General features: G+C 49.5%; 1 long non-coding RNA gene across 1 annotated transcript; it reads left to right on the forward strand.

Annotated features, from left to right (window-relative positions):
- The first annotated feature begins 1,111 nt into the window (after positions 1 to 1,111).
- Positions 1,112 to 2,777, forward strand: LOC122153842. Its single transcript, XR_006165697.1, has 3 exons — positions 1,112 to 1,176; positions 1,736 to 1,869; positions 2,754 to 2,777. It is a non-coding gene; the product is annotated as an uncharacterized LOC122153842 (long non-coding RNA).
- Positions 2,778 to 13,675: the final 10,898 nt, after the last annotated feature.

Below are 13,675 nucleotides of genomic sequence, written 5' to 3' on the forward strand. Positions count from 1 at the left end.
GCTCAAGTAGGGTTGGAGTCTGACTTGCGATGCTGTCCTTGCTCCTGTGCTGTGGGATGCTGTTTCTTGCTTTGCTCCCTGCAGAAAGGGTGCAGATACCACCTGGACCTTTTCCTGGTGGCCGTGATGCTCGGGATGTGCTCCGTGTTGGGGCTGCCCTGGTTTGTGGCTGCGACCGTCCTGTCCATCACCCATGGGAACAGCCTCCAAGTAGAGTCTGACTGCTCAGCTCCTGGAGAACAACCCAAGTTCCTGGGGATGTGAGAGCAGAGGGTCACTGCCTTGATGATCCCTGTGCTCGTGGGCTGCACTGTCTTCTTCACATCTGTGTTAAAGGTGGTGAGAGGGAATTGCAAGACACCCAACAACCAGGAGGGTTTGGGAGGTTATACAAAAGGGGTCCCCTCTCTCCAGGCCCGAGTGGTTGTGGAGTGGAGGAGGAGGCGATGCTAAACCTTGGGGCTTGACCCCCGGTGGAACCAGCCTTGGGTAACTTTCCAGCCCTTCAGACCACGGTTTGATGTGCTCGAGGCAAGCGAGCAATGCAACTGCTTTAATTTTCAGGCGTCTTTCAGGCCCACCTGTGTTTATGGGTTACAGTTAAGCGTAATCAGACCAGTACATCTGCTCTCTTTTGAGCAAGCAGCACTTTACTGGTTGCAATTTGCTCCCCCAAATGCCCCAGCACAGCCATTCCCAGTAGCTACACACACTGGCATCATCCCCACAGGCTTCCTTGCACAAAGGAATCTCATCTCTAGGCTAAAAGGAGGCACGTGGCTTTTGCCCGTTGCCACAAGAACATGTAGAAATGGTTTTGTATTGACACAGAGCGCAGCATATGGTAGCACAGGTGAAATCACCAGTTTTCCTCCAACCTTTCTGGAAAAGAGGCTTATTCTGATGAAAGGCCACTCCAAGGTTCAGCCTAAAGTAGAGCATTCGCTCACTCGCACACACAAAATCTCTGAGGGTGAAAATCTGACACTCCTCTAACCCTGTGGAAACGGGTAAGCTTTGGGCAATTCTGGGCAGTGCCTGTAGAAGAGAGGGGTAATACTGAAAATGCCGTTTAAAAAACTAAATGCTAGCATTCTTTGTTTTCAGTTCATACCAGTGCCTGTGCTTTGTGGCGTCTTTCTCTACCTGGGCGCGTTGTCACTCCGAGGAATTCAGGTGCGGACTCTTGTGCAGCGTGTGGGCTCCCGGGGGATTCATCCCTGTAGCAGCAGGAGGAAAGCAGTGACATGGGAGAAATCCCCTCCGAAATCCAGCAAGGAAAATATTTAGTGTCAGGGGTGGATGGGTGGGGGCATGGGAGGTGCAGAGGGCAGGGAGCACCAGGCAAGTCCAGCACGCTCTGTATCAGGGTTTAGGGCAGGTCGGTGTTTGATGCTGTGAAAATGGGGGAATTCAGGGCAAAGGGAAGGCAATTTCTACCAGTGGTGGAAATCCTTGCTGGGCAAGAAAGGCTAATACTAGAATAGAGTGAAATAATTGCAATTTGGAGGGCAGCTCTTGTGGGCAAGCTGGTTTGAGATGGGGTGGAGGGAAGAGGGGTGCTGCTCCCAGGAGGAGCACAGTGGGATCCAGGATTTCTCATCGCCCTTGAGACCCTGAAAACTCCCCCATGATGGTGAGAGCCGGTGCCGCTTGGCAGCGGGACGGTCGTGGTGCTGGAGTGAGATGTCGCCTCATCTTGGGCCTCACCACATCTTCCCTCTTACTTGTGAAGGTTTTGGCTCTCGTTTTTGTCTGGAAAATTATGGATTTCTGCTTCTCGAAGCGAGAGCTCAGCGTTCTGGTGACCATATGGCAGGAAGCAAGAAGTTGTTGGACGGTGCCAAAAATGAAGCCAAAGGAGAAGAGGTAACACTCGCTGGGTGCTGGAGGCTGGCCGTCTCCCTCGGGCTGTGAGATTGCCTCTTGCTATCACAGCCTGTCTTGAACTGTTGGGGGAAGATCAGAACTCAGTAGCAATAGATCCTAATAGCCTGGATCCCACATCATAACATTTTTTTCCTAAATTAGAAAGGAGCTTAACACTTGAATTGAGGTATAACCTTTCAAATGAGTCATTTATAACAGTGATGAATATGATGACGATGATGATTGTTATTATTCAGGCGCGGAATCATGACTTTAGAACCAGGAAGGTTATACAGTAGCTATGTTTATTCAGCGCTGGGCGCATGGGGGAATCATTTCCTCCAAATGCACACGCGCCTTGGAGCCAAAAGCGGCTCCTTTTTGTTACATAGAATGTTACACCTGTATCACAATTCCGGGAATAGGGAGGGAATATTACGATTAGTTCTGAGAAACCCTTAACATATCCCCCACCCCAAGGCCCACCACCCCCGCCCCGGCGTCGACCCTCCCCTAACAACTCCCACGTTATCAGATAAACGGTATGTCTCAACAAAACATGGGGCATGTCCCAACAGACAAATGGCATGTCCCAACAAGCAATCTTAACAGACAAAGAGCATGTCTCAATCCCCAGGGGCAACGTTTCCTGAGGGTGGGGGGGCCACCTGGTTTCCTTAGATCATTATTATGGAAATGTTTGCTCATAATAGTGTGTTTAACTCACCCCCTGCCAATGCTTGGAGTGAAAGGTCTCTGCCCTGCTGCACTAATGGCTAAAGCTGCCAAGGAGCAGAAGGAGAGGGCAGCATGCAATGTTTTTGCTGGGTGTTGAGTTTACCTTCACTTTGATCAGAGAACTTGATTTGTCCCTTTTACATCAGGAGTCCCAGAAGATGCCGGAAACTGTTGATGCGCATTCAGTTCAGCTGAAGCTGGGGAAGACCAGTGACTTGGATAGCCCAGAGCAAAGCAGTGGCAGGTAAAGCCCCACTGAGCACCAGGACCCCCAGCAAGATGAGTCTGAAGGCTTCTGGCACAGTTTTCTCCCCTTGCATCTTTATTGAGCATCCCGCAGACACCAGCAGTCAGCTTGGTGGGAAAATCAACTATTCAGGCAGGGCTGCAGGAGGTGATCACAGGGCTCTGCCCCCAAGCAGAGGGGCTGCCCAGCTCACGTCTGACCCCCAGAACTTGCATCATCAGTGACTTGACGGCAGCTGGAGATGCTCATGCCTAACCAGGAGGTGTTGCAGGCATGATCCGTACCAGCAATGGCTCAGGAGCCCACTCCAGGGCTAAACAGCAGCAAGACCCTTGGCTTGGAGCTGCTGCTCTGCAGCTCTTGGGCTTGCCTCCCCAAACTCCCCGGCCAGCAAAAGCTCCCGTGCTTACACTGAGCTTTGGATCTCCAGGCCTCCCTGCTCCTCTGGCTGATGGAAATGAACTCGGTGGCACCAGTGCCCATAATCCCGGGTTGCTCTGTAAAGTATTTGTTGCAGGACCGATCCTTCTGCAGTTAATGTCTCGGGTGGAATGTCGAAAACAGTCATGTGGAAGGCTCTCCCTGTCGACACAGAAACACGCTGAATGTGGGGAGGAAAGAGGTGAGGAATTGCCTGTGACTGTGACCGTGCTCCTCTGCAAGCGGCAGCGTGTGCCTGCCGTTTGCCCGTGCTTTGGGTGGCGATGCCGAGCAAAGGGCCCATCCCCGGGAGCAGGCGGCAAGGACCGTGGCACGCAAACCAGCTCCTCTCTGCCGGGGTGGTCCCACGGACGGGGATGAGCCGACAGCGGCCGGCAGGTCTTCCACTGATGGTGCTCTCCCGCTGTTTCTCTTTTTGCCCCCAGTTTTCCTGGTTAGGCATCTTGACTTTGAAGGAAAGGAGTGAGAATGTGACTCAAAGCTGTGCCCACGCAGACACAAACGGCTTTTTTCCAGCTGGAGGATTCCCATTAAAGCCGTGCAGCTGTTTTCAGTTGTCCTTGGGGTGCTGCAGGCATTCGGTGTCTCTAGAGCAGCAAACGGAGGTGCACGGCCCAGTCACTGGGAGGTCGGGGGTGTTCAGCCTCCATGTGTATGAGCTTGAATTCCTGTGGAGGTAGAAGCATCAGGGCTGTGACCTGCACTGGCTGTGGAGCTGGGTGGCTGTGGTACCAGTGCCATTGCTGCCCTGCCCCTAAAATGGAATTACTGGGATTCTACTGTGGGACAATTTTGTTTTTTCCCTTTTTATTTTCCTCTACGTGTGAGGAGAGAGCTGGGCTGGACTCCCCTCCCTCCTGTCAGGGGCCAGGGCCAGGGACTGGGATTGTTTTCAGCACGTGCCTGGCACCTCTCCAGCTTGGAAAGAAAGAAGGAAACCCACCCCGGAAGGAAAATGGTGCCGGTTTGAATGAAGAGTGGGCTGGGTCCAGCCCCGTGGGGCTCTGTATCTCCCCTGGGCCTGGGGAGCTGAAAAAATGGTGGCAGCTGCCCTGGGTGTTCCCAATTGGAAAAGAAAACCAGGCGGGGCCATCTCCTCCATTTAAAGTGTTGTTCTTGCTATTTACAGGGCTAGCAATTTTTCTCTATTTATTAATTTTTTTTTTACTTACATGAAAGATGAGGTCTTGCTTGGTAATGTGACTTGGGGCTGTCTAAAAGATGGGTGTAAGGGCCTGGGCTGGCTGTGAGACCCAGTGCTGTGGCTGCCCCTTTATACACCGTAAACCTGTGGCCAGCTCCTGATTTGGGGAGGCTTTAGTATTTCTCTGTGTGGAGGAAAATCATGTTGGGTGGAAAAACCCTCTCAAGGGTGTTCCTGGTGTCGCTTTAGGACTAAAACCACAAAATCCCATGAAGGCACCAGCCATGCTTTAGTTGGTAGCAACCTCCTTCCCAGCCTTGCGGGACGGGGGCTGGGTGTTTTCCTCACTTTGGTGCCTTAAAACAGCTCCCCCCAAACTCCTGGGGGCCCCTCTCAAAAGCTTCCTAAAATGAAGTGCATGGGAATCCCAAAGGCCTGTGCAAAAGTAATAAATAAGGTGCTGGCCCATTTTTTTTTTATTATTATTATTTTTCCCCCAGTGTGCCACATACAGAAATACAGGAACTTTATTTTGGAGATGCTGAAAAATATATTTTTTTACTGTAACAGAAGGTCTAGTTTGGAAACATTTTGTGTTGTAAATAAAACTGAGGGAGGGAAAAAATCCTTCAAGCAAACCAGTGTTATTTATCACTTTGAATCTTTGTCTGTGTTTTTTTGTTGGTTTGTTACAGTGTTTTATTTATTTGGGGGTTCATTCTGTAGCACTCAAATAACATAGATTTGTGTTGCTGTCTTATGGGCCCCATCTGTGAGGTGTTGCTGCTGACTGACGGGTTCTACCCCCAGAGCCATCTCTGGCTGGCTGATTTTTCTCTTCTTGCCCAGTGACTGTAATGGGACAATAAAACAATAAAAATCTTGTTTGTCTTGCTGTGCCGCTCTGGTGTCCTTTGAGGGGGGGAGAGGAGTCGGAAGCATCTTTGGAGCTTTTTAAGGGGCTTTTTGGAGGTGATGGGGGAGTGGGTAGTGCTGCTTTGGGGGAAATCCATCTCCCTGGGCTCTGGGGCAGGAACCCTACGATTGCTGTTGGCTCAGGAGAAGGATGGGGGAAGAAAACAGGGTTTCAGGCCCACAGTGGCATCCTGCATCCTCCCGGCAGGAGGTGCCCAGAGCAGGGGCTGTGTTGGATGAAATGTCCTGGGCAGAGTCAGTCAGGCCGTGCCTTACAAAGACGTCAAGCTTTCCCTTCCCTCAGTCTGCCCCTCGCTCTGGGAACGGCCCTGGGGATGGAGGGCTGGGGGACGGAGCGCCGAGGGAAATGGCCACCTTCATCTCAGCTCTGCCCAAACCGCTTGGGAAGGAGGAGAGCAACTGAAGTGGAGATGAGATGTTTAGGGCCCCCCGTCCCCCCTGGGGCTCTCCTCTCCTCGGCCCCAGGCAGCACCTTCCCCCCCTCCAAACTGGCCGCAGGCACGGCAGTGACAGAGGATTTGTGGCCTCCTCACTGGCATGAGCGAGCCTGGGCCTCAGCTTCCTCCTGCGTGGGCTGCTACAAGGGCAGCTGGGGCCTCCCTCTGGGGAGCCCCCTATCCAGGCTAAATAATATTAATCAGCTGCAGGGGCATCCCAGGGCTGGTTTTGCCCAGAGCAGCCCCCAGCAGGGTGCAGGCACAGGGTGGGTGTCACCTGGGCTGTGGCTGAGCAGAGGCTGAGGGCGGCCATGGAGCGAGGGGGCCGGGGGGACCAGGACCCCATTGCCCGTGGAGGGGCTCACAGCTGGTCCTGGGTCCCGGCCCCTGCGTGTGTGATGTCGTTAGGAGGTGATGCCATAATGGGGCACGTTCCAACCCCCCCGGCAGACAGGGTTTCAGAGCTTCAGTGTTCCGGCCATGCCACCACCGGTCCCTGCCGGCACGCTGCTCTCTGTCCCAGGGCTGCCGGTGTCCTCCCAGCCCGCCCAGCTCCACCCCGTCACCTCCCAGCTGCCACAGGCCAGCGTCTGGCAGGGGGTGCCAGGGCCCATGGGGGAGGTGACAACGCAACAGGGACAACGCGGCGGCAGGCAGCAGCAGGCAGCAAGTGGGCAGCAGCAAGCGGAGAGCATCCCATGGCAGCAGCGTGCCCACCAAGCGAGCCAGAGCCCTGAGGTACCCCACGGGGCAGAGTGCCCCACACCGCCCCAGCCGCTTCTGACAGCTGGGCACAGAAGCTGTGGGGCACAACCCCTGGGACATGCGACCCGCACCCGCCCGCCCCAGCCCCAGCCCCCTCCCATCTCTCTCTTTCCGTCTTCAGTCATTAAAGGGTTGAGGATTGTTTCACAGCGCCTCTGCCAGCGGGCATTCCTGCAGCGGGAGGCGGGGGGGTTAACGCAGCCCCTGCCCCATGCGTAGATCTGACCCTCCACCTCGTCACCCCACTGTATGAGGAACCCCCCATGATTGGAGATGTTTAGTCAAAATGTTAATCCCCGCACTCAGGGTAAACAAACTAGAAAGAGCTCTCAGAAATCTATCTGCTGCCATGGAAGCCACAGCAATCACACAGCAGATGCCACTTCAGCCTCACAAGAGGAAAATCCTCATTTAGCTTTGATAGCGGGACAAAATCATCTAGTACTTGCAATGCTTACCCTGCACCAAGGAGGTGCCTGTGCATTGATTCACAGTGCCTCTTGTGCCGATGTTAACAAATCTCAACAAACTCAACACAACGTCCCGTGCCACTTCCAAATATTTCCACGTTACATCAAATCACAATAGATCCTGCTGGATTTTCACTTTCTGAGCTGTTTAGTTAGATACCATCTCGTTATGGTACACCAGAAATCATTGGGCAACTTTTCTGATTGATTTGAATACCAAGAGGGGAGGGTAATGATTAGCATATTCATGTTATTTCCTGGAAATCATTATCATATGCTAATGTCTCCAGCCCACGCGTGGTTATGTTGGACGGGGGTCCTCTGGTGAACGTCAATAGTCTTCCTCACTGTGTGTGCTGGTTGAACTCCATCCTTGGACATGCTCATTTCATCTTTGACTGATCTTCCAAACGAAAACCAGTCCCTTCTGGTACCTACTGTTTTGCCTCAAGGTCCATAACCAGTACCCATTGTTTTAATTGTGAGTCCATCACAATTCATACAGTGATCAAGGTGATCTAAGGAAACCAGATGGCCCCCTCACCCTCAGGAAACATTGCACCTGGGGATTGAGACATGCCCTTTGTCTGTTAAGATTGCTTGCTGGGACATGCCCTGTGTTTGTTGGGACATGCTCTGTGTTTTGTTAAGACATGCCGTTTATCTGATAACATGGGAGTTGCTAGGGGACGGTTGGCGCCAGGGGATTGGGGTGGGGGATATTTTAAGGGTTTCTCAGAACTAATTGTAATATCCCCTCCCTGTTCCCGTAATTGTGATACAGGAGTAACATTCTACGTAACAAAAAGGAGCCGCGCACGCATTTGGAGGAAATGATTCCCCCGTGCGCCCAGCGCTGAATAAACATAGCTACTGTATAACCTTCCTGGTTCTAAAGTCGTGATTCCACTCCCCAAAGGCACACCCCACCCTAGCTCCCTGTCCCTAAGGGCCCGAGCGTGCTTGCTCTTCTCCGAGCTGCTCTCGCTCCCCTTGAAACCCCAGATCCCATTGCAACCCCCCATCCCAACACTAACCCCGGCTGGCTCCCAGCTCTTTCCTTCAGTGCCCGCAGCAGCCCCGCCCCCGGGCCGGGGCGGGCTGCGGAGCCCCGAAGGAATGACACGCCGAGACGGATTCAATGTGGGTGATAGAGCATCATATATCGTGTGTGTTTATTAGTCCAGGGTACATATATTTATACAGACAATGCTAATTATTATGCCTACTAGTCACTAGCTGATTGGCTTAAGCTCTAAGGGTCGTATTCGCACGGTCCACCTACTTGCAGTTAGCTAACAGCACAAGCTTCTCATAACACTAAGTTTCTCGTGCCACTATTTCTAATTCCTCTTAACTTGTTTTCAACACACCACGGTACACAGGGCCGACGCGTCCTTGACATTCTTCATGTATCAGCAGCTGCGAGCAGCTGCAGGCAAACCCTAGTGAGGCTCAGCATCAGCGAGGCAGCATCAGCCCCTAGAACAGGCTCTGATCGTACAACTGCTCGGTGGGCTCAGGACCCTTGTCTCTGAGCCATTCTCCAACATCTCATCAATGGGATTTCCTGTCTCATTAATTAAGAGTGTCATTGTTACATTTTTATATGCTGGTGGGTCAGTTTTAATCAATCGATTCCTATGAGTGACAGACAAGGCAGCTTGCACCATTCTGTCAGGGTCTCCTATAAAGATTGACAATTTCATCCCTTCCTCCTTCATCCGCTGTATACAATCTCGCAAAGTATACCAGGGATGTTCCCCACCTGGCCAATCACTCTCTGTGGGGTATTTATTAGTACATCCCCGGGTGGCCAAGGTTAACAAATTTGTATCCGGAGGATTATTTTGGAATGCATCTTGCACAGAGTCCGAACTCAAAACTAAAGACTTCCTAGAGTCCCCTGGATCTAGGGTTACCCCCGTTGTGCAAATGCACCATCCAAGAGAGCAGGGGTTCCCCCGGTCTCTGCTTAAATCTTTCAATTATTTCATGCTGAGTATAATCCTCTATCACATCCTATCTTACTTGTTGCCCATTAGTATCCAATTCTATTTTCCGTCTCCACACTGGTTTTACATCCACAGGTTCATCTGAGGAACCAGCCTCAACAGAACCCGTAGAATCCCAAATATCTCCACCCCATCTGTCAGGATCCCACTGTACCCCTGCTTCTGCAATCACAGCATGCACGTTCCTACAGTTTACTCGTCCCCTTCTTTTCTTATACTGTGCAACTCTTACTGCAGCCCTTTCAGCTAAAGTCTGATAAGGATCCAACTTATCAGCAAGCAACTTGTTTTGACACTGTAACATTACAATTTGATTTTGCCAATCACACATCTGTTGCTCCACGTCGGAGCGCTCTAACAACAGTTTTCCTTTCTGTTGGTGCTGTTTCCGATATGTGCGGAGTCGCGGACGAACGACACGCCGAGATGGGTTCAGTGTGGAAGATAGAGCATCAATCAACGTGTGTCTTTATTGGTCCAGGGTACATATATTTATACAGACAATGATAATTATTATGCCTACTAGTCACTAGCTGATTGGCTTAAGCTCTAAAGGTCGTATTCGCACGGTCCACCTACTTGCAGTTAGCTTACAGCACAAGCTTCTCATAACACTAAGTTTCTCATGCTACTATTTCTGATTCCTGTTGACTTGTTTTCGATACACGACAGTACCGTAACACAATGTTTCTCAGACCACCGTTATCATAACACTAGGTTTCTCAGACCACTATTCCTAATTCCCCTTAACCTGTTTTCGACACACCACGGTACACAGGGCTGAAGCGTCCTTGACATTCCTCCTGTATCAGCAGCTGCGAGCAGCTGCAGGCAAACCCTAGTGAGGCTCAGCATCAGCAGCTAGAGCAGGCTCTGATCATACAATTGCTCGGTGGGCCCAGGACCCTTGTCTCTGAGCCATTCTCCAACAGATATGCTGTTAACAAAACCCATCCCCATTTTTCTGAAGACACAATTTCTTTTCCTTTTTTGATAGATAATTTTTGCATGCATTTTAATACATCCAGAGGTTCAGCTTCTTTTACCCAACTTTCCCACTGTTCACATGGTCCTCTGACCTTAGCCCACTCAATAGTCAGCAAACTACATGGAAAGATCTTCCCATCCAGGAATTTCAGATGGAGCCGATTCATTAAGTTTAGATTTAAAAAATGACATTTTGTTCTGATCCTGTCCGTGATGCCAAATTTGTTTTGCCAGTTGACGGGGTTAACACAAAGGACACAGACACCAAGCTAAAGAAATAGGCTTATTTTACTTTAGTTTAAAGCAGCAGAAAGAATAAGCAAGGTAATGTACCTAGTCATTACTACATAAAGTTAGCTATAGTGTTTAAGAAAGATCCATCACCAGTTGCCCTCCTACTTTACCATCACCCAGACCCGTGCACCAGCTGGGGATCCCCGTCACAGCGAAGGGTCGGAGAGCCTTTCCCGGCAGCTGGGAAGTCCCACGCAGGGCGTCCGCTCGTAGGTGAGGTCTGTGTCTGTGCTGTGAGAGGGTCCGGCTTTTATACAGTTTAACAAACAAGTCTATACAAAATGCACAGGAGATATCTGGTAGCTTGACATGCCTCACTCAGGCATGGCCGGATCTGGCCAGGATCCGGGCACGTCTGAGGAGTTTCTGTTTTTCCTTACATTTGGGATTTATAGTTACTTCCTGTTGTTTACTTAGAGTTTTCAGGGGTTGTTCCCAGGGTTGCATTTCATGCTGATAAGATGCTGGTCGCTGGTCAGGGAATTCACTCAGAAGTCAACTGTGCTTTGAGGCTGATTGTTTAGGCCTTTTTGTTTCACTGTGTCATTCATCAGTGTCTAGAGACCTCACAGAAACCAGCTTCCTAACACAGGAATTTAAATGGCTTAAGATCAGTTGGTGAATTTTTCAGAATTCTTGACAAATTTCAAGGCATGTTTCAGGTTTCCCTGCAGATGAACCTGAAGCATGCAAACAGTCTTTGCTGTTGTGGTGAATTCTCGTGCCCGTACACAGCCTGGTCTCATGTCGGTGACGGATCCAGTCTCAGACGCCAATATGGTGTGCAGAAAGCGCTCGTTTATTAAGCCTCAGTGATACATATTTATCTTATTCTGTGTTCCGTACACGCGCCAAGCATGCATACTACATTACAACTATAGGCTACTAACTACATATGTTAGTTTGTGATTGGTGCTGCAGGCCGATCACTCGCTGTTCACGCGCCTTAGTGGATTGGCTGCTCTTTTTCCCAAGTCCATTCCCAGCTTCTTCTCTAAATGTTGATCCATCACTTTGTTTTCCATCACTTTGTTTTCCTTGTGTCCTTGGTTGCCTTGGTGACTCTTATCATAGGTCCTGATATGGCTGCTGGGCCGCATAAACCCCCACATTTCCCGCTTTTCCCTATAATTGAAAAGATACAACATTTATACAATGAAAGAGGCAACTAAACATGAGAAGGGCACATAAGAGAAAAAGGAACAAACGGAGACCTTCTTTGATTAGCTGGCTAAGCCAGGGTCCAAGACCCCAGCCCGTGAAGAAGCTGTCAAATGGTGAGGCGCCTTCTTGAATGTGGTTGATATTTTCCTTTAGCTGAGCTAACTGCTTGTGGATATTTACATGATGGTCTGACAAGTTCATGCAGCACATGCCTTCGAACTCCTGGCACCCATGTCCCTAAGCTAATAGGAGGGAATCAATATCAGCTCTGTTCTGCAAGACTGCATGGTTAATAGAGGTGACATCGTTTAAGAGCTGTTCAAGCACAGCTGAGGTGATGTTGCTTTGTTTTACAGACCAGCAGGCTAGGTGTCTTAACTAATTTAAAGCGTGTCCCGCTGCAGCACCTGGGATAAGTATAGCTAAGGCCGCATCAACAGCTTTTGAATTTAGTTTAACATCATCATCACAGTTAGAAGCAAAAACGTGTAAAGAGCGTTTGACTCGAGTCGTGTTAAGTGAAAGCAATTCTCGAAAATGTGGAGCAAACATGGTCAATTGTCCCAGATAACATGGTCCTGAAAGGATCGCCTACAGTTTGCAAGCTTAGGCAGAAATCCATATTCTCTGTTTGGTTTGCCCATGTTACCCAGACATTTTTTTGAGAATCTATGCGCGTAATTATTGCTAAAGCAACTGTTACACAAGACAAAAGTATTAGTAACAAGGATCTTGATGCCATTGCCAGTGTTGCAAAGCCTGCTCCCAATTATTGGCTTTGATATTCTGAAAATGTGGCAGTCCTAGGTGTTTCTCACACCAGACTCCCAATACTTACTGTTGCAAAAGCATTTGGTTTAAAATTATCTGATTTGTTTCAAAGAATTTACAATGTATTATGGCACATGGCATCAAATCTCCTATTAATCACAAAATTTCTGTCTCAATTACCAGCCTTTCTAACTCAGTGCAGGGTAGGCCTAATGCTGTGGCTTCAACTTGACAGGTGAGGTCGAAGTCTGCTTCTACCCAGTCTCATTCCTGGCGTAGTCTTTGCCGTCTGATTCTTGGCTCTTCTGGGTAGTCTCTGGAACGGGTGCTGTAATAGGATTGTTGCATGAAGTATGAATGTCAGGTTTCATCCATTTAGAGGGTATCCACTGTGGTTCTTTCCCCTGTGTTGAAACACAAGCATATCCTCGACCATATGTTAATAACAAATATCCTGATTCCCACAGTTGTGTTTTGGGGTTCCATACTTTTACCTGAGGAGGTTTATTTGGTGTGGTTTCGGTGCGTGCATGTCTTTGTGCTGCAGTGGTATCATCGAGCACCGAGAGCCAATTGAGCACAAATAGAGTTTTATTCAGAAGTTCTTGGGGCAACAGGTCCTTTTCCCCCTCTTTCAATAATGTAAGATACCGTTTTAATGTGGCGTGTTTTCGTTCCACAATGCTCTGGCTTGTGGAATTATAAGGGATGCCTAGTGTGTGTAGGAGGGACTGTGTCATACAGAACTGTGATACTTTATTAGAGAGGTAAGCTGGGCCATTGTCTGTACGGATGGTAGCTGGCTTACCCATGGCTGCAATAGCAGCTCGCCAATGGGCTAGAACATGCTTGGCTGATGCCGTGCTGTGTGCCGTGGCCCATGTGAAACCCAAATTGGTGTCTACCGAAACATGGATATATTTATAGCGACCGAAAGGGGAGTATTCTGTGACATCTGTTTGCCAGAGGGCGTTTGGCTGTAAACCTCTAGGGTTTACCCCCTCACCCAAAGCGGGAATTCTGGCGCACCCAGGACACATGGAGATTATATCACGAGCTACCTGTAGAGGAATATGAAATTGTTTGACAAGCGATTTAGCAGGCTGGTGAGAAAATTTATGTGATGTCTCCGCTTGAGCCCTGAGGTTTACCTGAGCAGAAGAGACCAATTTTTCTGCTTCTGCATTGCTGTGTGTCAGATATCCGGGGGTGTTAGTATGGCTTTGAATAGGCATGATATAGAAAGGTGATGATCAAGCATTAATCAAATTTCACAGAGTGAACAATTCCTGAAATAAAATTTTGTTATCAATATATTTTAGAACTGCACGGTGTAAACAAGGAACCAGTGATGCTACGTATTTGGAATCTGTGACAATGTTAATAGGTTGAGAGTG

Source organism: Tyto alba, unplaced genomic scaffold (assembly GCF_018691265.1).
Source record: "Tyto alba isolate M040663 unplaced genomic scaffold, T.alba_DEE_v4.0 Super-Scaffold_24, whole genome shotgun sequence".
Taxonomy (NCBI): Eukaryota; Metazoa; Chordata; class Aves; order Strigiformes; family Tytonidae; genus Tyto; species Tyto alba.